Source organism: Dendrobates tinctorius, unplaced genomic scaffold (genome assembly GCF_039654945.1).
Source record: "Dendrobates tinctorius isolate UK_male_01 unplaced genomic scaffold, ASM3965494v1 ptg000021l, whole genome shotgun sequence".
Classification (NCBI taxonomy): domain Eukaryota; kingdom Metazoa; phylum Chordata; class Amphibia; order Anura; family Dendrobatidae; genus Dendrobates; species Dendrobates tinctorius.
Window position 1 is genome coordinate 27,513,298 of NW_027361689.1, and position 26,391 is coordinate 27,539,688.

Here is a 26,391-nt window from a genome sequence, read left to right on the forward strand (position 1 = left end):
TTACAGATAACCTTGGCCTGATCATGAGGATTTTGTTCAAAAAAGTGCCACACTGCACTCTTCCTACTTTGGCAGACATTTTGCGGCCTAGCACGCTGTGATCTTTTGACCCTCTGGACAAGCTGTCCAGCAACTCTTTTGATTTTTGGAACCTGTCTTTGGAGTGCTCCGGGCCTGCCAGATAACAGCTGTTGCGATGTCGATGTCTGCTGTGGATGCTCCTCATCTGAGCTATTGGAAGCAGCACCCTCTTCCCCCAATGGATGCCAATCTGGGTCAACAACTGGGTCATCCATCACCTCCTCTTCAATGTCATGTGCACATTCCTCTGTGTCACCGTGTATGGTGGTATAGTGTGCGGGAAGGGGCACCTGAGTCTCATCAGGGTCAGAATCTGGCTCTGTACACTGCGAGGACAATGTAGTGCTCTCTGAGTGAATGTACCAGCAGAATCATCCATCAGCGGCTGTGCATCAGTGCACTCCATGTCAGATCCATCTTGGCCTGGGTAATTCACCAGTTGACTTGATAATCCAAGCATGGTATGTGAAAACAGCTCCATGGAGTAATCAGTAGTATGGCTTGCGTCATCCTTCAATCTTGGTTGGGGTGAAGGACACAAGGAAAGGTGTGGTTCATGAACATGAGCCTCCAATGACGACTCAGTGCTTTTACTTTTTACAACTGAAGAAGAGGAGGCGATAGAGCTGGAGGCTGAGTCAGCAATGTAAGACAAAACTTTTTCCTGATGCTCTGCCTTTAAAAGCGGTTTGCCAACTCCTAGAAAACTAAGCGTTCGAGGCCTTATGTAGACAGACGATGACGCAGGGTCAGCACCTCCTGCATTCGGTCCTATTTTGCTCTTGCCACTACCATCAGATCCACCACCAACACCATCATTACCAGCTGCCAACCCCCGCCCAATTCCACGGCCTCTTCCACCAGCCTTCCTCATTTTTGGTAGAAATGTAGACAAAATCCAACAAACTATATAGTAATGTAAAACAAGGTAAAAGGTGTCTATAGGACATGGGAGATTTAGAATTTCTGCACACACTTGTGGACAGTGGACACTTTTGGATTGTGTGAGGCCCACTGATATCTGAGCGCTATGTGACACGCTCGATGGCACAGCTGCCTGTGACCAAAGTGACGAGAGGATAATGGAGATTTTGAATCTCTGCGTACACTTTTGGACACTGGACACTTGTGGATTGTGTGAGGCCCACTGATATCTGAGCGCTATGTGACACGCTCGATGGCACAGCTGCCTGTGACCAAAGTGACGAGAGGATAATGGAGATTTTGAATCTCTGCGTACACTTTTGGACACTGGACACTTGTGGATTGTGTGAGGCCCACTGATATCTGAGCGCTATGTGACACGCTCGATGGCACAGCTGCCTGTGACCAAAGTGACGAGAGGATAATGGAGATTTTGAATCTCTGCGTACACTTTTGGACACTGGACACTTGTGGATTGTGTGAGGCCCACTGATATCTGAGCGCTATGTGACACGCTCGATGGCACAGCTGCCTGTGACCAAAGTGACGAGAGGATAATGGAGATTTTGAATCTCTGCGTACACTTCTGGACACTGGACACTTGTGGATTGTGTGAGGCCCACTGATATCTGAGCGCTATGTGACACGCTCGATGGCACAGCTGCCTGTGACCAAAGTGACGAGAGGATAATGGAGATTTTGAATCTCTGCGTACACTTTTGGACACTGGACACTTGTAGATTGTGTGAGGCCCACTGATATCTGAGCGCTATGTGACACACTCGATGGCACAGCTGCCTGTGACCAAAGTGACGAGAGGATAATGGAGATTTTGAATCTCTGCGTACACTTTTGGACACTGGACACTTGTAGATTGTGTGAGGCCCACTGATATCTGAGCGCTATGTGACTCGCTCGATGGCACAGCTGCCTGTGACCAAAGTGACGAGAGGATAATGGAGATTTTGAATCTCTGCGTACACTTTTAGACACTGGACACTTGTGGATTGTGTGAGGCCCACTGATATCTGAGCGCTATGTGACACGCTCGATGGCACAGCTGCCTGTGACCAAAGTGACTAGAGGATAATGGAGATTTTGAATCTCTGCGTACACTTTTGGACACTGGACACTTGTAGATTGTGTGAGGCCCACTGATATCTGAGCGCTATGTGACACGCTCGATGGCACAGCTGCCTGTGACCAAAGTGACGAGAGGATAATGGAGATTTTGAATCTCTGCGTACACTTTTGGACACTGGACACTTGTGGATTGTGTGAGGCCCACTGATATCTGAGCGCTATGTGACACGCTCGATGGCACAGCTGCCTGTGACCAAAGTGACGAGAGGATAATGGAGATTTTGAATCTCTGCGTACACTTTTGGACACTGGACACTTGTGGATTGTGTGAGGCACACTGATATCTGAGCGCTATGTGACACGCTCGATGGCACAGCTGCCTGTGACCAAAGTGACGAGAGGATAATGGAGATTTTGAATCTCTGCGTACACTTTTGGACACTGGACACTTGTGGATTGTGTGAGGCCCACTGATATCTGAGCGCTATGTGACACGCTCGATGGCACAGCTGCCTGTGACCAAAGTGACGAGAGGATAATGGAGATTTTGAATCTCTGCGTACACTTTTGGACACTGGACACTTGTAGATTGTGTGAGGCCCACTGATATCTGAGCGCTATGTGACACGCTCGATGGCACAGCTGCCTGTGACCAAAGTGATGAGAGGATAATGGAGATTTTGAATCTCTGCGTACACTTTTGGACACTGGACACTTGTAGATTGTGTGAGGCCCACTGATATCTGAGCGCTATGTGACACACTCGATGGCACAGCTGCCTGTGACCAAAGTGACGAGAGGATAATGGAGATTTTGAATCTCTGCGTACACTTTTGGACACTGGACACTTGTAGATTGTGTGAGGCCCACTGATATCTGAGCGCTATGTGACTCGCTCGATGGCACAGATGCCTGTGACCAAAGTGACGAGAGGATAATGGAGATTTTGAATCTCTGCGTACACTTTTGGACACTGGACACTTGTGGATTGTGTGAGGCCCACTGATATCTGAGCGCTATGTGACACGCTCGATGGCACAGCTGCCTGTGACCAAAGTGACGAGAGGATAATGGAGATTTTGAATCTCTGCGTACACTTTTGGACACTGGACACTTGTGGATTGTGTGAGGCCCACTGATATCTGAGCGCTATGTGACATGCTCGATGGCACAGCTGCCTGTGACCAAAGTGACGAGAGGATAATGGAGATTTTGAATCTCTGCGTACACTTTTGGACACTGGACACTTGTAGATTGTGTGAGGCCCACTGATATCTGAGCGCTATGTGACACGCTCGATGGCACAGCTGCCTGTGACCAAAGTGACGAGAGGATAATGGAGATTTTGAATCTCTGCGTACACTTTTGGACACTGGACACTTGTGGATTGTGTGAGGCCCACTGATATCTGAGCGCTATGTGACACGCTCGATGGCACAGCTGCCTGTGACCAAAGTGACGAGAGGATAATGGAGATTTTGAATCTCTGCGTACACTTTTGGACACTGGACACTTGTAGATTGTGTGAGGCCCACTGATATCTGAGCGCTATGTGACACGCTCGATGGCACAGCTGCCTGTGACCAAAGTGACGAGAGGATAATGGAGATTTTGAATCTCTGCGTACACTTTTGGACACTGGACACTTGTAGATTGTGTGAGGCCCACTGATATCTGAGCGCTATGTGACACGCTCGATGGCACAGCTGCCTGTGACCAAAGTGACGAGAGGATAATGGAGATTTTGAATCTCTGCGTACACTTTTGGACACTGGACACTTGTAGATTGTGTGAGGCCCACTGATATCTGAGCGCTATGTGACACGCTCGATGGCACAGCTGCCTGTGACCAAAGTGACGAGAGGATAATGGAGATTTTGAATCTCTGCGTACACTTTTGGACACTGGACACTTGTGGATTGTGTGAGGCCCACTGATATCTGAGCGCTATGTGACACGCTCGATGGCACAGCTGCCTGTGACCAAAGTGACGAGAGGATAATGGAGATTTTGAATCTCTGCGTACACTTTTGGACACTGGACACTTGTAGATTGTGTGAGGCCCACTGATATCTGAGTGCTATGTGACACGCTCGATGGCACAGCTGCCTGTGACCAAAGTGACGAGAGGATAATGGAGATTTTGAATCTCTGCGTACACTTTTGGACACTGGACACTTGTGGATTGTGTGAGGCCCACTGATATCTGAGCGCTATGTGACACGCTCGATGGCACAGCTGCCTGTGACCAAAGTGACGAGAGGATAATGGAGATTTTGAATCTCTGCGTACACTTTTGGACACTGGACACTTGTAGATTGTGTGAGGCCCACTGATATCTGAGCGCTATGTGACACGCTCGATGGCACAGCTGCCTGTGTCCAAAGTGACGAGAGGATAATGGAGATTTTGAATCTCTGCGTACACTTTTGGACACTGGACACTTGTAGATTGTGTGAGGCCCACTGATATCTGAGCGCTATGTGACACGCTCGATGGCACAGCTGCCTGTGACCAAAGTGACGAGAGGATAATGGGGATTTTGAATCTCTGCGTACACTTTTGGACACTGGACACTTGTGGATTGTGAGGCCCACTGATATCTGAGCGCTATGTGAAACGCTCGATGGCACAGCTGCCTGTGACCAAAGTGACGAGAGGATAATGGAGATTTTGAATCTCTGCGTACACTTTTGGACACTGGACACTTGTGGATTGTGTGAGGCCCACTGATATCTGAGCGCTATGTGACACGCTCGATGGCACAGCTGCCTGTGACCAAAGTGACGAGAGGATAATGGAGATTTTGAATCTCTGCGTACACTTTTGGGCACTGGACACTTGTGGATTGTGTGAGGCCCACTGATATCTGAGCGCTATGTGACACGCTCGATGGCACAGCTGCCTGTGACCAAAGTGACGAGAGGATAATGGAGATTTTGAATCTCTGCGTACACTTTTGGACACTGGACACTTGTAGATTGTGTGAGGCCCACTGATATCTGAGCGCTATGTGACACGCTCGATGGCACAGCTGCCTGTGACCAAAGTGACGAGAGGATAATGGAGATTTTGAATCTCTGCGTACACTTTTGGACACTGGACACTTGTGGATTGTGTGAGGCCCACTGATATCTGAGCGCTATGTGACACGCTCGATGGCACAGCTGCCTGTGACCAAAGTGACGAGAGGATAATGGAGATTTTGAATCTCTGCGTACACTTTTGGACACTGGACACTTGTAGATTGTGTGAGGCCCACTGATATCTGAGCGCTATGTGACACGCTCGATGGCACAGCTGCCTGTGACCAAAGTGACGAGAGGATAATGGAGATTTTGAATCTCTGCGTACACTTTTGGGCACTGGACACTTGTGGATTGTGTGAGGCCCACTGATATCTGAGCGCTATGTGACACGCTCGATGGCACAGCTGCCTGTGACCAAAGTGACGAGAGGATAATGGAGATTTTGAATCTCTGCGTACACTTTTGGACACTGGACACTTGTGGATTGTGTGAGGCCCACTGATATCTGAGCGCTATGTGACACGCTCGATGGCACAGCTGTGACCAAAGTGACTAGAGGATAAGGGAGATTGGATTGCTTTTAAAAAAGCAGTTTGCGGAGCAGTGGGTAAACAGCAATGCCAGCGTGTCAGGAAGCCTTAGAAGGCAGCCCAACAACCAACACCACTGATACACCACAATATAGCCTCCCCTTGCACTGCACACACAGTGACTTGTGTGTTGTGCAGGCCAAATCGCTAGCAGCAGAAGCAGTTCTTTTGTCTTCTTCCCTGCCTAACGCTCTCCCTACAGAATCAGCAGCAACCTCTCCCTATACTAAGATCGGCAGAAGTAAGATGGCGGTCGGCGTGCACGCCCTTTTATACCCCCTGTGACGCCCACCAAAGCAAGCCAATCACTTGCATGCCCTTCTGAAAGATGGTGGTGACCCGTGCCTAGGTCATCACGTTGCCCACAGTGTCCGTGGATCCTGATTGGCTGAAAAAGAGCGCAAAACAAACTTTTGAAACGCGACTTTGGCGCGTAAGTCGCCGACCTCGTGGCCGACCTCATCCTAGGGTCGGGTTTCGTTTCATGAAACCCGACTTTGCCAAAAGTCGGCGACTTTTCAATTTTTTCGACCCGTTTCGCTCAACTCTAGTGCTGACATAATCAAGCTGCGTGCACCTTTCAATGAATTCGGCATCTTCTCCTCCATCAAGACAGGCACAGTGCGCATGTCTGCTTTGTCAGTCTTGATGAATTGACCCTACAGTAACACTGCCAGAAATAGCTTTAAATTTTTATGCAACTCATAATTGTAGAACAATTTTGCAACATTTGACATTTTATAGGCTACTCCTTGCTGGTTTGACCCACTTTTTGATAGTAGGTGGAGCTTAGCTGAGAGGAGCGTGAACGAAAGCAGGTGTAACCTAGGAAGGCTGACCTATTTAACATAGTTTGCATCTATTTATTTGGATTTACATTAGAAATGTACTCCAGTCACCGGATTCACCATTCTCACCTTCTGACTAGAGATGTGGCTGGGCAAACACAGCTCTCCCCTTTCATTGCTCTGGGAGTTGTAAACGCAAACAAGAGCACTTATTCCTGGTAAGAAATTAACTTGCTAGATGCAAAAAAAGCCTAGATATGTGCATGGTATGATGCTTATTACATATTTCCTATTAATTAATGTCAATTAATGACTATACTGTATGTGTACAGATATCTGGTGAGGACAGGGACACACTATTTTTGGGGTTCTAGTAGTTGTTTAACCAGCCTCTTGTTGGGGTGATCTCTTAAGGTGAGATCTTAGTGATTGCCTGCCCCTGACCTGATAAATATAAGCCAAGTGCATGTATGTGTAGAGGACAGCAGGTTCTCAGGATGCAGTGACGAGACACGAGAGAGAGTGTGGTTTTTGAAATCAACGTTTATGAATTGGAGCCGCTGGGCTATGCTGAACAAACAAAAGGGAGATCACCAATCTGTCCACGCAGGGACTCAGCAACAATAACAACACTTTTCTTATTGAAAAGAACAATACTAATCTGGCTAGACCGGGTGTTATGGGCCATGTATGGCCAACTATGGGTCCTTATTTCCTATAGTCAACTTATCCTTCCGGGCGTCCTTCAGGGTCACAGGCGTGGCTGCTACGAGGTCGCTGATGCGGCTGTTCTGGCGCCCCGATATCCAGGGGTACCTGGGGCTCGACAGGCCCTGAAGTAGCCCTGAAGCTAGGGCACAATAGGCCCAGAAGGATCTGTGCCGTTGGGGCGCAACAGGCCCTGAAGGATCTGTGCTGTTGGGGCGCAACAGGCCCTGAAGAATCTGTGCCGTTGGGGCACAACAGGCCCTGAAGAATCTGTGCCGTTGGGGCACAACAGGCCCTGAAGTAATCCTGAAGCTGGGGGCACAGCAGGCCCAGGAGAATCTGTGCCGATGGGGCGCAACAGGCCCTGGAGTAATCCCTGTTGTAGACGACCCCCTGAAAACAAAGCGGTGTAGGCCTCTCAGTACGTCTTAGCCGGCTCCCGTTTCAAAGTGCAGTTAAGTCGCAGTCTTTAAAATGACGGTTGACCGACACTCTGCGCAGGGTCTCCCTGGAGACGGGACGTAAGCCTCTACTGCCGCCTATGGGGAGATGACATCCACTGAGGCTGATGATGATGGGGCCGCAGCCGTGGGCGAAGGCAGGGAGGAAGCGTCCAGGCCGCTGCAGCGGGTTGGTGTGAGGTGCCAGCGGCAGCTAGGGGTAGCGGACCAGCCTCAACAGAGCGAGGAACAGCGGGCACGGCTATGGCCGACCGTGGGCGGAGAACGGACTCCGGTAGGGGTATATCACGCGTCACTTCTCGGTGAATAAGTCGCTTACCCCTCACAGGGCCCTGACGGTCTCTCAACACCACACCGTTTCTCTCTATGCCACATGGTTTCTTGTATCCTGTCAGCCTCTCTGCCAACTGACAACTCAGCGCACTCCCTGCTCCTTTTATCCTCACCCCACCCCCTGCTGCCCTGTCACCCTCAGTCATCTATTTCCCTTTGTAGCACTCCCGGTATCGTTTCTTCAGGAACCCTGATGGCGGTCCCCTTGGTTCCGGCCCAGTCACTCTATGGGGGTCCTCCTCCCCACATTCTCCCACCCTGTAAGCTCGCCAGTTCTCGAGTGAGGGTCTCAGTCTATTTGGTTTGATCTGTAGGGGTATCAATGTTCATTGCCATACGAACTCATCCTGTTCGTATCGTTCGGGGGGTTTGCCGGCTGTTGACCGCTCGGAGCGTCTTAGTTCGACTGGGATGGGGTCCTCTGGGGTGGTGGACAGTGGTGGGCTGATTGGTGCAAGCGGGATAACTGTGTCAGCTGGCTCATTATTGAGTGGAGGGCCTCTGGGTTCTGGAGGAAAATCTTCGTCGTCGTCCGGGTCCCAAAACATGGGTGACAGTTCAGAAGTCGAAGGAGCAAGCTCCGGTAGCTTCGGGTCGGTGGAAATACACGGGTGTAGCATATTACGATGCACAATGCGGGTGGGCAGTGTTTCATCCTCCTCGGGTCGTATTTCGTACACGGGTCCATCCGGGTGGATACGGCGTAGAACCCGATAAGGACTCTCTTCCCAACGTGACTCCAGTTTGTTCTGGGGGTGTTGATCTAGTACAAGCACATGGTTCCCGCTTTGGAGGTGAGGAGGTGGAGTTGTATTCTTTCCTGGGTGTTCCCAATCCTGGAGCTTTGTGTGTACGATTCGGTGAAGAGTTTGTAGCCGGTGACGATGATTTCGGACCCAGGACGGCACTCCAGTCCAGGGTTGGGGCTCTTTGGGGTCCAATTCCACCTCCGTGATCCCTTTACCCTCTCATCCAAACAACAGGGAGTAAGGGGTATAGCCAGTCACTCGATGTACCCGGTTGTTATAAACCCATACTAATTCAGAAACATATCTGGGCCAACGGGCTTTCTTCTCACTCTCCTGAGTACGCAACATTTGAATCAATGTCTGATTAAATCGTTCACAAGCCCCATTCCCTTGCGGGTGATACGGTGTGGTCCGGGATATGTCAATCCCATAGAAACGATGTAGTTCCTCCATAACTTTTCCCAAAAACATGCTCCGTGATCAGAATGTATTCGTTGGGGAAAGCCGTATACTTACTGTATATGAAGTTTCTGCAAATTGCGGAGGGAGCCGACTCTACGGTCTGATCTCGAGTGGGGGTGACCACAGCGAACTTGGTGAAATGATCCACCATGACGAGACAGTATTCGTATGCCTGGAATGTGGGGCCAATGGTCAGGTAGTCCACCGTCAGGAGCTCAAGGGGCGCTGAGGTCACAATTGTCAGTGTTGAGGCCCTCTGAGCGGGCGGCTTGGCTAATTCGCATAAGCGGCAGGTCCGGCAAATTTCGTCCACAACAGCCGACAAGCGTGGGTGCCTTTTTCGTGAGCCTCTCAAGCCAGTTTGTGGAGTTGGACTCCGGGCGTAACCACCTGCCAAACTGTCATTGAGGTTGTCTGCGATATTATCTTACGGTGCAATAGTCTCTTTCGTATAACCAGCCTCTCCCATTGTCGCAACATCAGCGACAGGTCTTGAGTCAAAGTTTATCATTGGGAATCAGTGGGTAATTTGCCAGCGGTGACCCACGTCCAGAGGAGTCCAACTTCTTCGTCTTCTTGTTACTGTTGTACCCATTTATCCCGAGATTGTTCCAGTATGCCCCTTGGGGTCTCGGGGGAAGGTACTTTTGATTGGCAGTTGTGAGCATGGCAGCGGTGAGGGCGAATGGTATTTCCTCTCCTTCTAATTCTTCGTCTCGATTCTTCCCTGGAGTCGTATGTCGAATCCTGGAGAGGGCGTCAGCATGGACGTTCTCAGCCCCTCTTTTGTAGATGATTTTATAATTGTACTTCGCCATCCGGGCCACCCATCGCTCTTCCAGAGACCCCAATTTGGCGTTTTCCAAATGAGCCAGCGGGTTGTTGTCGGTCCGCACCACTACCTCGGAGCCCGCTAGATACTCTGCGAATCTCTCCGTCATGGCCCACACCACTGCGAGGAGCTCCAGCTTGAAGGAGCTGTAATTGTCAGGGTTACGCTCGCAGTCATGAAGTGAGTGGCTTTCATATGCGATCACCCTCTCCCAGCCGTCTTGAACTTGTGACAACACAGCCCCCAGCCCGTGAAGACTCCTGTCAGTGTGCAGGATGAACGGTTGTGAGAAATCCGCATAAGCCAACACCGGGGCATCCGAGAGTGCAGCCTTGCGGTCTCGGAAGGCCTCTTCTTGAGGGTGCTGCCACTGGATTCTTCGTCCATTTGCCCCAGCGGGAGCCCCCTTCAGCAGGTCGTGCAGGGCTCGAGCTCGACATGCAAAATTCTTTACGAAATGACGGTAATATCCGGCCAGCCCCAGAAAAGCCCGCACGTCTTTTACCGTCTCGGGGGTAGGCCACCCCTGGATAGCAGCAACCTTCTCCCGGGATGGCCTCACACCCTCTGCCGAAACGACATGACCCAGATACTCAATCTGGGAGCGAAATAGGTGGCATTTCTGAGGCTTTACCTTCAACCCGTACTTTTGCAACCGGCTGAGTACCTGCCCCAACCGCTTTAGGTGATCCTCGAAGGTGGCGGCATAGAAGATGATGTCATCTTAATAGATCTACATGGCCTCAAAATTGAGATCTCCCAGGCACAGCTCCATCAACCGCTGAAAGGTCCCTGGGGCATAGGCCAGTCCAAACGGCATTCGATTCAACTCGAACAGTCCCATATCCAATATGAACGCCGTCTTGGCTCTATCTTCTTCAGACATGGGCACCTGCCAGTACCCACTGGCCAAGTCCAGGGTCGAAAAATATGTTGTCTTCCCCAAGGGAGACAAGGATTCCTCTATGCGGGGCAGTGGGTATGAGTCTTTAATAGTGCAAGCATTCAGTTTCCGATAATCCAGAATTGTAATGTACCATCTTTTTTTCGGACCAACACGATTGGGGCCGCCAGGGGCTTTGGCTTTCCCGTATCACCGCTTTTCGCAGCATCTGGGCCAGCAAAGTTTTCACCTGTTGGTAGAGTTGTGGAGGGACCTGTCGATATTGTTCCCGGATGTGGGCGGCTCCTGCCGTGGGGATTTCATGAGTGATGGCGGTGGTACACCCAAAATCTTCCTCATGACTAGCAAACACTTCATGGTACTGTCCAAGCAATGTTTTTATCTGTGAGAGCTGGGCTGAAGTTAACCCGGAAAGCTCGGCCCACATCTGCTCCAGAATATTTCGATCCTTCTCCTGAGCTGAGACTTCGGTGGCCTGTAAGGTTCGAATCGTTACTTCCCAAGGATCCTCGGATTGTACTCGCAATTGAACCGCAGAAGCTGGCAGCACTTCCTTTAAAAGCCTTACTAGCTTGGCCAGTTCAGCTTGTGCTTTCAGAATGATGTCTCGGTCTTCAAGGTTGACATAGTGCACCAGGGCGGTCCCTCTTTGCACGGTAGCCAGGGAACGGGCCACCAATATGCCAGAAGGTAAGCACTCCAATTGGCATGGCTCCACCTGCACCTCGACGCCCTCCAAGGGTATCGGAGCTCGAACTGGCAGGGCCACCACAGTCTGCCCAGGAGGTAGCACAAGCAGGGGAGCCGTTGGCGCGATGACCTTGCCCAGAGCCCCACCCTCCTGGCAGTCCTGATGTACCCGTGCTTACCGCACCAGCTGCTGGAATACCTGTCCTTGAGCGGTGCGAGAACCCCACTGCTTCAGAATCTTATGTGTAGGATCATTGAGCAGTAGGTTACCAAACTCCCATAAAATATTCATGCCTAGGGTGACGGGATGCTGATTATCAGTTTCTCCTTGAGTCAGCACCACCCCTCTGTGACCAAGGGATTTACCGCACAACGTCACCTCCACCCACACTACCCCGGCAACCGGGACCGGCAGTTGGTTGGCGGCTATTAGTCTGATCATGGGCCCCCACTGAGGTCTTGCTGCTTCTGGGAAATTTTGTTGAAAGTACGTTGCGGGCATAGTGGTTACTTGCGACCCCGTGTCCACCAGGCACTGGACGGCCCGGCCTTCCACTTCTGCCCAAACCACCGGACATTTTGGTACCAAATCTTTGGGACTTCCACCACCCCTAGTTGTGGTTTTCGGCTCCGAGCGGCATCCCCCCCAGCACGGAGCCCTTTAGTTTAATGGCCGCCGGGGTGGGTATCTCCCACGCCGCGGGCACTCTCGGGCGAAGTGGCCTGGTTCTCCGCACTCATAACTCCGGGCCTGTGCAGACTGATGGCCCCGCTGGGGGTGTGACCCCCAGGGGCCGGGGTTAATTCTAGGTCGTCCAGTCCCAGTCTCGGTTCTTCTCTTTACTTCGGCCAGCTCACCCTTAATATTCTTTAACTCTTGTTTCATCTCCTCCACCCACTGAGGCTCCTCGACTGCGTTCACGGAGGCCTACACACCTCGGACCTTTCCCACAGGGACCGCCATCCCCTGTTCTTGCTCTCGAGTAGTGCCTGACTTCCCACCTCTGAAAAGTCTATTCGGGGATTCATTCTGATCTGTTCCCGTAATGCCTGTTTTATTAATGGATCTCGCAGTCCAGTCACCAGTAGGTCGCGTAGGGTAATGTCAATAGGTCCTACCCCTACCCCGTCCTTTGTTTCAATGGCCGTATGCAATTCTTGGAGGACATTCATATACTGAGTGATCGTCTCCCCCTCTCCCTGCATTCAACTGAACAAACGGGTCCTTAACTCCCCCACATTAGTTGGGTCCCATGGGTCTGTTCTACTATCTGCAAAACTTTATCAAAAGTGTTGCGGTGCCCCGGAGGTTTCAGCATCACTGACCTCTGTACCTCCCTGTCTAAAGCCATGAGAGCTACTTCAATTTCCAAATCAGGAGTCATTGGGTGCATCCGAAAGAGCCCCCGCATCCGCTCTGTCCAGCTCCATAGCATAGTATTGGAGCCAGAAAATCTAGGCAGGTTGTTCAGCATGGCCCCCAATGAAATGCTGGACCGGGGACCCTCATTATTTGTAGAGTGCAAGGCTCTGCCCTGATCTGGGGCACCACTGTCCATGCTCGGAGACTGCATCCTGCCGACTACGCCAAGTGTAGAGCACAGCAGGTTCTCAGGATGCAGTGACGAGACACGAGACAGAGTGTGGTTTTTTAAATCAATGTTTATGAATTGGAGCCGCTGGGCTATGCTGAACAAACAAAAGGGAGATCACCAATCTGTCCATGCAGGGACTCAACAACAATAACAACATTTTTCTTATCGAGAACGATACTAATCCGGCTAGACCGGGTGTTATGGGCCATGTACGGCCAACTATGGGTCCTTATTTCCTACAGTCAACTGATCTTTCCGGGCGTCCTTCAGGGTCACAGGCGTGGCTGCTACGAGGTCGCTGATGCGGCTGTTCTGGCGCCCCGATATCCAAGGATAGCTGGGGCTCGACAGGCCCTGAAGGATCTTGGCCATTGGGGCACAACAGGTCCTGAAGTAGCCCTGAAGCTAGGGCACAATAGGGCCAGACGGATCTGTGCCGTTGTGGCGCAACAGGCCCTGAAGGATCTGTGCTGTTGGGGCGCAACAGGCCCTGAAGAATCTGTGCCGTTGGGGTGCAACAGGTCTTGAAGTAATCCTGAAGCTGGGGGCACAGCAGGCCCGGGAGGATCTGTGCCGATGGGGCGCAACAGGCCCTGGAGTAATCCCTGTTGTAGGCGACCCCCTGAAAACAAAGCGGGGTAGGCCTCTCAATACGTCTTAGCCGTCTCCCGTCTCAAAGCGCAGTTAAGTCGCAGTCTTTAAAATGACGGTTGACCGACCTCTGCGCAGGGACCCCCTGGAGACGGGATGTAGGCCTCTACTGCCGCCTATGGCGAGATGACGTCCACTGAGGCCGGTGATGGCAGGGCCGCAGCCGTGGGCGAAGGCAGGGAGGAAGCGTCCAGGCCACTGCAGCGGGTTGGTGTGAGGTGCCAGCAGCAGCTAGGGGTGGCGGACTAGCCGCAACAGAGCGAGGAACAGAGGGCACGGCTGTGGCCGACCGTGGGTGGAGAATGGCCTCCGGTAGGGGTATATCACGCGTCACTTCTCGGTGAATAAGTCGCTTACCCCTCACAGGGCCCTGACGGTCTCTCAACACCACAACGGCCGTTACACCATTTCTCTCTATGCCACACGGTTTCTTGTATCAGCCTGTCTGCCAACTGACAACTCAGCGCGCTCCCTGCTCCTTTTATCCTCGCCTCGCCCCCTGCTGCCCTGTCACCCTCAGTCGTCTGTTTCCCTTTGTAGCCCTCCCGGTATCGATCCTTCGGGAACCCTGATGGCGGTCCCCTTGGTTCCGGCCCAGTCACTCTATGGGGGTCCTCCTCCCCACACATGCATAGAAGAAATACATATGTGGGCTCCTCTCTTGGCAAAAGCTGGCACAGAACTTAACTTTATTAGTACAAACAAAAGATCATGTAACAGGCAGGAAGAGGGCGCCGCACAGCTTCTCAGCAGCCATCGTGTCACTCTGTGATAGGTCCATGCTAGGTCTGTTCCATATATGGTCTTCAGTGTATCCACCTCACATTCCAAGGATTCCAGGGCATAGTTCCAGGATGTAGACACCATCTTGCCACACCATATATTACTAGCTTATGTAAGGTTAATAATTTAGTTCATTAGCCATTCTTTCCTTCACACTCTTAATTCCCAATGCCAATTAAAATATTTACAATTCACCAAACCAAGTATACATGTACTGTATATGATGGAGTCAGGAACAACCAACTAACCAAGCAATTACATGTTCATGGTGAGCTTTACAGCTAACTTGAGAGTTTACAAGACAAGACTGATGTCATTTCCCTTCATTAGCTTGCCCACCATAAAACCATTATCTAATGTCATCACAGTAGGGTGATATGAATTGGCCACAGAAGCCATTTTATTAAGTACATAGCAAACATTTGAACAGATAACCTCCAATACTCAATACTCCCAACATACAGTACCCGTATAAATCAGAATTTGTAAAAAACAGAGTAAATGGGAGATGGTCCTCAAAGTCTACATGGTCTATATGTGTGATGGTCCCTTTTTCCTAACATGAAGTTTTGTTTAATTACAGCCATTAAGTTCTGGCTGTCAGGCAGAAAGTTCATGACTGTGTGTCTCCAGGTTTTCGCTTCCACCACTACCATCTCAAAACCCCTATCAGATATGAAGCTATGGCACCACCAAGGGGAGTCTAGAACATTATCAGTTTCCTGCCCGACCTCCCAAACACTCTTTTCCTTTCCATCTTCAGTGATCCCACAGTCATCAATATATTAGCTGCTGTGACAAAGACTCAATCTTAGTGCAAGCCAACTCAGACCATCACCCAGGTCCCACTGATTACCATCCTCAATTTACGTAAAAAAAGGTGTAGGTGTTAGATATTTTTTCCTGTAAATTCTCCCATGAAATGTTTCCTGGCCCCTCCTATTCCCACCTTTCAACACCCAATTCATTCCTTAAGACTTTCCCTATGTGTGTATTTTTCACTGCACGATAATCGGGAACCAGCGTCCATAGGAATGCTGATTGTCTGATCTTGCAGCATGAACAAGTTGATCATTTCCGGATAAAAGAGCAAATCACCCATTTGGCAGTTTAAATGATCTATTGACTTAGTAAACAAATCGCCAGTCTCAGCAGCACATCGTCTCAAGTGTAAACAGGAAATGTGCTGCCGAGAACAATGACAGCCTATACGCACTGAACGATCTTTCGCTGATCTCCGCAGATTGCCTAATGTAAACTAGCCCTAATACTCCTCTCCGTTATCTCAATTTCTCTCTCTACAACTCCCATGTTGTAATTCTCCTTCAAGTCTAGACTCTCTTGGCTGATGACATCAATGGTAAATTGGTGCCATAAATACTTGATGCGTCAGGCTTGGCGCATCGGAATAATGGGATAGCTTTGATCTAGTAAGTGATGAATCCTTGGGCATATCCTATGGAAAACCTGATTAACACCTATTCATTTGTTTTGTTTTCGAAAAGGAGTTGTTTTATTGCATCCAGTATTGGTGCGACAGGTTGGGCAGGTGTTAGCTTTTTTTTTTTACCTGGGACTCAGGTATTGAAGAAAATTTCTCTGCCAATTACACACATAATTACACAGTGCCGCTTGACTAAATGGGATTGACTGTCACGAAAAGTACGTGTGATTAAGGGAATAAAAGGAAAATTCACAGGGTGTGTACAGAGCCACGGCTCCCACTATTAAACACAAAGCTGTGTCCCGCAGTAAAGCCAAACTAATAGCCTTTTTCTTCCTCTGATCCTCTAAGTAAAATAACTCAGCCAGCTGTTTGTGTGTTTCACGGCCAACTTCCAGCTACGTACTTTTCATTGTTCCCGCTCTTCCAGCGTCCATTATCATTGTTATTATTACACCTATTATGTGCCCAAATCTAGGACTTGATGAAGAGGAACAGAGAACAAGAATGTAGTTAAATGCGTAAATTAATTGGAGCATATGAGTTTGGCAGTATGGCCGAACGGCATGGTCTTATGGAAAAAAGATCAACAATTAAGGAGACTTCCCTACCGCCTAAGTAAGCACATCATCCTCTTCTGTCTAGCTATTCAATGCTATTCAGCTCTTTTCCTTGTTATTTTCCAAAAAGGACCAGAATTGGCCACCACTAGAGCTCTCGCCGAGGTTCTCGGCCAGCTTTGCCAGGCTCTTGGATGACAAATCTACCATGTTATAAAAGCTCAATGTTTCTAGCTACTCTATGATACTTGCCAATTCTTCAGGAACATATGGAAAAAGGGGAGATGTTGTGGACAAATCTCACAGGTGTTCACAAATATTCCTGGAACGCAGTGCTCCCCAACAGTTTCTTGACTTTAAAGGGAATCTGTCACCCAATTTTTGGCCTATAAGCTGTGGCCACAGCTTTCAGGGGCTTATCAACAGCATTCTTTAATGCTGTAGATAAGCCCCAGATGTAACCTGAAAGATAAGAAAACACGTTAGATTATACTCACCGGGGGGCAGGGGCGGGTGCGGTGGGTGTCACGGTCCGGCACCTCCCATCTTCTAGCGATGATGTCCTCCTCCTTACTTCAGCCGCGGCTCCTGTGCAGGCGTACTGCCCTGTTGAGGGGAGAGTAAAGTACTGCAGTGCGCAGGCGCCGGGAAAGGTCAGAGTAGTTCGGCGCCTACGCACTGCAGTACTTTACTCTGCTCTCAACAGGGCAAATAAAGTACGTCTGCGCAGGTGTGGGGAGGTTGAGCTGACGGACAGGTCTGTCTGTAGTAAGAGACAGATAAAGAGAAAAGGGTGTCATGTGGTAGTTTGACCATTAGAGGGCAGTGGGGAGCGTAGGAGAGAGTGGTTATGTAACTGCCATGCGTCAAGGTAACTGCCATTGGTCAAAGGTTACTGTCAGGTGATAGTGGGCGGAGCTACTGGGACTGGGAGTATAAGAGATCAGGGAAGGTTCTGGAAGTTCCAGTCAGCCAAGGGAGCTCACTAGAGAAGATTTTCAGCTGTAGGGAGAAAGACGGAAAAGGCCTACAGAGAGAGTTACTGACAGTGGAGGCGGTGAAGGGGGTGACCCAAAAGGACAGTGGCCGCAGACAGAGACGGACTGTGGTTATCAAGTGGATGGCGTACTCTAAAGGGTGAAACGCTGTGGTGAAAGTGCTTAGGGAAGCCACAGCGGGGAAGAGTCATAGAGGACGCCACAGTCAGTAACATAAGAAAGAGAAGGTATCCGGGTCTGTGTACAAAGTGAAGTGTGGAAAAGTCCTGTGATGAAGTACGGTGGTCATCCGAAAAGCGGCCAAAAAAATCTGAACTGTTGGACACATCCCATGTCTCAGTCTCGTGTCTGCCGGCGTCAAGAGGTGGGTCACCCCCCATTCCTGTTGGATCAGCACCTCTCCTCGCCTATCCTACCAGGAGCCGCGGCAGAAGTAAGAAGGAGGACGTCATCAGTAGAAGATGGAAGGCGCCGGACCGGACCGCTCTCCGGTGAGTATAATATAACTCGTTTTTCTTATCTATCAGGTTACATCGGGGGCATATCTACAGCATTACAGAATGCTGCAGATAAGCCCTTGATGGCTGTGGCCGCAGCTTATAGTCCAAAAATGGCGTGACAGATTCCAGAGAAATACAGTTAGGTCCATATATATTTGGACAGAGAAAACATTTATCTAATTTTGGTTCTAGACATTACCACAATGAATTTTAAACAAAACAATTCAGATGCAGTTGAAGTTCAGACTTTCAGTTTTCATTTGAGGGTATCCACATTAAAATTGGATGAAGGGTTTAGGAGTTTCAGCTCCTTAACATGTGCCACCCTGTTTTTAAAGAGACCAAAAGTAATTGGACAATTGACTCCAAGGCTATTTCATGGACAGGTGTGGGCAATCCCTTTGTTATGTCAATCTCAATTAAGCTGATAAAAGGCCTGGAGATGATTTGAGGTGTGGTGCTTGCATTTGGAAGGTTTTGCTGTGAAGGAAACATTCAGTCAAAGGAGCTCTCCATGCAGGTGAAACAAGCCATCCTTAAGCTGCAAAAACAGAAAAAACCCATCCGAGAAATTGCTACAACATTAGGAGTGGAAAAATCTACAGTTTGGTACATCCTGAGAAAGAAAGAAAGCACTGGTGAACTCATCAATGCAAAAAGACCTGGGCGCCCACGGAAGACAACAGTGGTGGATAGAGTTGAGCGATACCGTCCGATACTTCAAAGTATCGTATCGGATGGTATCGGCCGATCTTTAAAAAAAGTATCGGTATCGCCGATTCCGATACCGGAAGTCCCATTCAAGTCTATGGGACTTCCGGTATCGGAATAAGAAAAACCCTTTCCTGCCCTTGTACAGCCTCTCTGGGGTCTGTACGGGCCTTTCGGGGGGCTGTGCCGGCCTGCCAGGGGGTCTGTGCAGGCTCCGGTGGTCTGTGCCGGCCTGCCGGTGGTCTGTGCAGGCTCCGGGGGGCTGTGCCGGCCTGCCGGGGGGCTGTGCCGGCCTGCCGGGGGGCTGTGCAGGCTCCGGGGGGCTGTGCCGGCCTGCCGGGGGGCTGTGCCGGCCTGCCGGGGGGCTGTGCCGGCCTGCCGGTGGTCTGTGCAGGCTCCGGGGGTCTGTGCAGGCATCGTCCGATGGGACTACAAGTCCCATCGGGCGATGCCTGCTACCATGACAGTGATTGACACATTAGCCAATGATGGGACAGTAGTAGTCCCATCATCCGGCTAATGTGTTAAATGTAAAAAAAAAAAAAAAAAAAATTACATGCTACATACATACAACATGCATACTACATACATGCTACATTCATACTACATACTACATACATGCTACATTCATACTACATAAATACTACATGCAACATACATACTACATATATACTACATGCATGCTACATACATACTGCATGCTACATACATACCACATATATACTACATACATACTACATGCATGCTACATGCATGCTACATGCTACATACATAACACATATATACTACATGCATGCTACATACATACTACATGCTACATACTACATGCATGCTACATACATACTACATGCTACATACTACATATATACTACATGCATGCTACATACATACTACATATATACTACATGCATGCTACATACATACTACATGCTACATACTACATGCATGCTACATACATACTACATGCTACATACTACATATACTACATGCATGCTACATACATACTACATGCTACATACATACTACATATATACTACATGCATGCTACATACATACTACATGCTACATACATACTACATATATACTACATGCATGCTACATACTACATGCTACATACATACTACATATATACTACATTCATACTACATACTACATATATACTACATACATACTACATACATACTACATACATACTACATACATACTACATACATACCACATACATACTACATGCTACATACATACCACATATATACTACATACATACAATACATTCATACAATACATACATAGACATACAGTACATATAACATAGAGTAACATACTTACCTATACTTGTCACATTGTTCCCCGAAGCCATTGTCTATTCCGGGATAAATATTAACATAACAAACCACAAAAATACTCACCCACGATCCGAAGCAGTCCACGAGTGTGTCCCACGACGATCTTGGGTAGAGAACTGCAGCATCAGATGATGCTGCCGTTCTCTACGGGCTGCAGGAATCCAATGACGGAAGGTAGGTATCCTTCCGCACTGTATTCCTCCGCCACTTAAAAAAAAAAAAGTCCCTAGTCTCACTTTATGCCATTGCTGTGTGGGAATTTCCCACACAGCAATGGCATAAAGTGAGACTAGGGACTTTTTTTTTTTAAGTGGCGGAGGAATACAGTGCGGAAGGATACCTACCTTCCGTCATTGGATTCCTGCAGCCCGTAGAGAACAGCAGCATCATCTGATGCTGCAGTTCTCTACCCAAGATCGTCGTGGGACACACTCGTGGACTGCTTCGGATCGTGGGTGAGTATTTTTGTGGTTTGTTATGTTAATATTTATCCCGGAATAGACAATGGCTTCGGGTAACAATGTGACAAGTATTGGTAAGTATGTTACTCTATGTTATATGTACTGTATGTCTATGTATGTATTGTATGAATGTATTGTATGTATGTAGTATATATGTGGTATGTATGTAGCATGTAGTATGTATGTGGTATGTATGTAGCATGCATGTAGCATGCATGTAGTATGTATGTAGTATGTATGTAGCATGTATGTAGCATGCATGTAGTATGTATGTAGTATGTATGTAGTATGTATGTAGCATGTATGTAGCATGCAGTATGTATGTAGCATGTATGTAGTATGTATGTAGTATATATGTAGTATGTAGTATGTATGTAGCATGCATGTAGTATATATGTAGTATGTATGTAGCATGCATGTAGCATGTATGTAGTATGTATGTAGTATGTATGTAGCATGCAGCATGTATGTAGTATGTATGTAGCATGCATGTAGTATATATGTAGTATGTATGTAGCATGCATGTAGCATGTAGTATGTATGTAGTATGTATGTAGCATGCAGTATGTATGTAGTATGTATGTAGTATATATGTAGTATGTATGTAGCATGCATGTAGTATGTATGTAGTATGTATGTAGCATGCAGTATGTATGTAGCATGTATGTAGTATGTATGTAGTATATATGTAGTATGTATGTAGCATGCATGTAGTATGTATGTAGTATGTATGTAGCATGCAGTATGTATGTAGCATGTATGTAGTATGTATGTAGTATATATGTAGTATGTATGTAGTATGTATGTATGTAGTATGTATGTAGCATGCAGTATGTATGTAGCATGTATGTAGTATGTATGTAGTATGTATGTAGTATGTATGTAGTATGTATGTAGTATGTATGTATGTAGCATGCAGTATGTATGTAGCATGTATGTAGTATGTATGTAGTATATATGTAGCATGCATGTAGTATGTATGTAGCATGCATGTAGTATTTTTTTTTTTTTTTTTTTTTTAACATTTAACACATTAGCCGGATGATGGGACTACTACTGTCCCATCATTGGCTAATGTGTCAATCACTGTCATGGTAGCAGGCATCGCCCGATGGGACTTGTAGTCCCATCGGACGATGCTTGCACAGACCCCCGGACATCAGCACAGCCCCCCGGCAGGCCGGCACAGCCCCCCGGCAGGCCGGCACAGCCCCCCGGCAGGCCGGTACAGACCCCCACAGGGTGCACAGACCACCGGCAGGCCGGCACAGCCCCCCGGCAGGCCGGTACAGACCCCGGGCAGTCCACACAGCCCCCCGGCAGGCCGGCACAGCCCCCCGGCAGGCCGGCAGAGACCCCCGGAAGGCCCGAAATGACGGCGCATCATGATGCGCACACACCGCGCATCATGATGACGTCAGGCCGTCAATCAACTGAACTTCCGATTCCGATGCCGAATTCCGATATTGAAAAAATATCGGAAGTCGGTATCGGAATTCCGATACAGCAAGTATCGGCCGATACCCGATACTTGCGGTATCGGAATGCTCAACACTAGTGGTGGATGATCGCAGAATAATCTCCATGGTGAAGAGAAACCCCTTCACACAGCCAACCAAGTGAACAACACTCTCCAGGAGGTAGGCGTATCAATACCCAAATCTACCATAAGGAGAAGACTGCATGAAAGTAAATACAGTGGGTTCACTGCACGGTGCAAGCCACTCATAAGCATCAAGAATAAAAAGGCTAGACTGGACTTTGCTAAAAAAAATCTAAAAAAACCAGCACAGTTCTGGAAGAACATTTTTTGGACAGATGAAAGCAAGATCAACCTCTACCAGAATGATGGAAAGAGAAAAGTATGGCGAAGGCGTGGTACATCTCATGATCCAAAGCATACCACATCATCTGTAAAACACGGCGGAGGCAGTGTGATGGCTTGGGCATGCATGGCTGCCAGTGGCACTGGGTGACTAGTGTTTATTGATGATGTGACACAGGACAGAAGCATCCGAATGAATTCTGAGGTATTCAGAGCCATACTGTGTGCTCAGATCCAGCCAAATGCAGCCAAACTGATTGGTCGTCGTTTCATGCTACAGATGCACAATGACCCAAAACATAAAGCCAAAGCAACCCAGGAGTTTATTAAAGCAAAGAAGTCGAATATTCTTGAATGGCCAAGTCAGTCACCTGATCTCAACCCAATTGAGCATGCATTTCACTTGTTAAAGTCTAAACTTCAGACAGAAAGGCCCACAAACAAACAGCAACTGAAAACCACCGCAGTGAAGGCCTGGCAGAGCATCAAAAAGGAGGAAACACAGTGTCTGGTGATGTCCATGAGTTCAAGACTTCAGGCAGTTATTGCCAACAAAGGGTTTTCAACCAAGTACTAGAAATGAACATTTTATTTACAATTATTTAATCTGTCCAATTACTTTTTGGTCCCTTTAAAAACAGGGTGGCACATGTTAACGAGCTGAAACTCCTAAACCCTTCATCCAAGTTTAATGTGGATACCCTCAAATGAAAGCTGAAAGTCTGAACTTCAACTGCATCTGAATTGTTTTGTTTAAAATTCATTGTGGTAATGTCTAGAACCAAAATTAGAAAAATTTTGTCTCTGTCCAAATATATATGGACCTAACTGTATTTAGAAAGCTGCAATAGGCGTCGATTGAGCATAGAATGTTGGAAAAAAATTGTGGTTATGAAAATAAAAATGTACACATCTTCCAGAATTTTTTTTCAAGTAGGCAGATAGGGCCTTTACAGTATATCTAAGCTGTTTTACTATTATGAATAGGTATAAATTGCATTTTTTGTGCCATTTTTTCAAACAGAAGACGCTTTTCTTCTAACCCTGATCAGGTTTTTTCGTGTTTTTTTACTTTCCTGCAGCTTTTTGTCAATGTTTTTTCTGCTAGCGCTTTTTTTTCTGCATTTTTTGGATATCTTCTTAGTAACGTTATATTTTTTAATGCATTAGGCAATTAATACAAACACACATTTTTAAGGCGAAAATGCTGACCACGTGCTCAAAAACCTGCCAGGGCATTTTTTTTTAAGCCTTCGCAATGAGTCTGTTGAACAAAATATAGAATGTACCTCTCACTTTTTTTAAATGCTCTGGTTGATTCTTACTCTCCGTTCTTGAAGAGGAGTCATGTAGGAATCAGGCGCTCCTGACTGATTAACAGGTGCACGCCTCTTAATGAATCAGGAGGAGTTTGACGAGTGGCATGCGCCTCCATTCGCCATGCCAGAAATATTACTCCAGTCCTCGACTGGAGTGAGATTTCAAGCTTAGAGACCACCACAGCTTGTCATGAATTAGACAAATTGAACTAAGCATCTTAGGTGTTAAATGGACAAAATCAGAAGCTAACGCATTATCATTCAAGTTAGATAACAATAGGGAAAAAAGTAAATCACTATTTAAAAAAAAAGTTTTAGCCTGGAATGCAATCAGTTAAGAGTATTTCAGAGACAGGATGCATTGTAATAAACTCTCAGCTGTAGGAAATATCAGGTCTGCTCGTATATCCATTGAAATGGAAATGAAAAGCCAAAAGGAAGGTGTATGTCTCTGTTGCTCATATTAACCAATCATGATGCAGCTCTCGTTCTTAAAGAGCAGAATGTAAAATGAAAGCTGCTCTGTGATTGGTTGCTATGTGCAACAAAAACGGTTATATAAATCTACACGGTTGATTAGATCGTTATAGGCTTTTTCTCACATAAGAACAGAGCATAATTTGCATAAAACTGAACAATTACTTTAAGGGTCTCTTTCAGGCAAATTATACCCGAACTCTGGATGAAAAAACAACCACAAAAGTGCTTTATAAAATGAGCGTAATTCATAAGAGTGCAAAAATAATATTACTGTGCAGATGTTCTGTCTTAGGCCGAGGCCACACTTGCGTGTGCAAATAGTAAAATACATGCAGCTGCACACTCCGCTCCCGAATGCCGGCGGCAGTGCCGGGTATTGATGCGCGATTTTCTCGCATTGTACTCGCAAGTGTGACCGCGGCATTATGTCACTTCTTTTAAGGGGCTTCCTTAAAAAAATTGACCTGCTCATTCTTTGGGCTGCTTTGGCTCGGAAGTCACCCACTTGTAAGAAGATGAGCCGAGACAGAGTCAGCAGTGTCCGGTGCCCTTTAAGGCCGGAACTATTGGTACTGTCACCACTGTTGGCGGGGGAGATTTCTTCTAGGAGGGAGAGACCTTTCTGTTGGACAGCAGGGGGCACAGGGTATATTAAGAGAGCTGAGCGTGGGAATGGGTCAGACTTGGCGGGAAGGCGACAGGAGACAGTTGACTCCCTCTCCGCTGCTCGTGCAGACAACTCCACGTCACTCATCCCTCAGACTTCCTTTGATGCTATGAATTTACCATCTGAACCTGTACTTTCTGATACTCCTGTTTTGCCTGTGATAGAAGATAAACTGCCTATTATTATTATGCATTTACTGTATATAGTGCCATTTATATAGCGCCTAGAGACTAGTCTGTAAGGCTGCCATGGTCTGTAAGCGTGCTCATGTCTCGTGTCCGGCGACATTTCTGAGGAATCCACATAAAGGACTGTTTCGCACTCAAGTCAAGCAGGACCGAATCCATCTGCACCGTCGGGAGACAGTGTTTCTCACATCTCCGTAGCAGAGCCAGAGACTTTGTCCACGAATTGCAACACTGCCGAGAGATTGTCCAGCCCTTTCCCTGCAAGAACTGCAGGCAATAAGTTACTATGTTTTTATATATCTTATCCCCGAGCATTGTGTTTGTATGTAATTTCCGCTGCTCCTTTACTGGTCTTGTCTCCCTGAGTGGAGTATTACTTGTATTTTGCCTGTTCAGTAAAGCCTTGTTAACCCCTTCTCTGTCTCCGGCTATTCACTGCATCCAATGGACCTCTCCTTCTTACACACTCACTCTACATCGTACAGAGCAAACAACGCCAGCAGCGGAGCCGCCGTAAAATAATCACTTGTAGGAGATGACCGCCAGCATTTTCCTGAAGCAGCTTCAGCTTTGGAAACTTGGCATCTAATCCATGTGCACATACCCTTAGGTCAGAGGATAGGGTTAGGGTATTTATAAATGGAGTCTTTTTCAGGTGGATTTGCTTCGTAACCCACCTGAAAAAGCACAAAATGAACATTTGCACCGCAAAGTAAAAACGACATTGCGTGCATATGTTCAGTATTTTGAGCTTCCTTTAATGACTTCAGGTATGGAAAGTTGTGAAGTGGTTAAAAGATGTGATCTTAAGGGGGTTTTACACATAGCGATATCGCTAGCAATATCGCTAAAACGTCACTGATTTTGCGGCTCCCCCGCTGTCTGTCACTGATCACGCGAGATCGGGCGACTCCATTTCTCGTCGTCTGCTTCCTGCTGGGCTTCCTGCTGTGACGACGAGCGATGCTGGACGCGGGCGGGAGGACATCAGGATCGCTGTGTGTGAAAGGTGAGTATCGTCCGCTGCGTCGCTGCTGCATCGCTGTGAGATCTTTCTGTGTGAAAGCTCACTAGCAATCATTTAGCGATGAACCAGCGATCCTGACCGGGTCGGATCGCCGGTCGGATCACTGGTGCATCGCTAAATGTAAAAGGGCCTTTATTATTCTTCAGGTACGCTGGCATCTATGACTATGAGACCTATCTTTAGGGCATGTGCACACAGAATC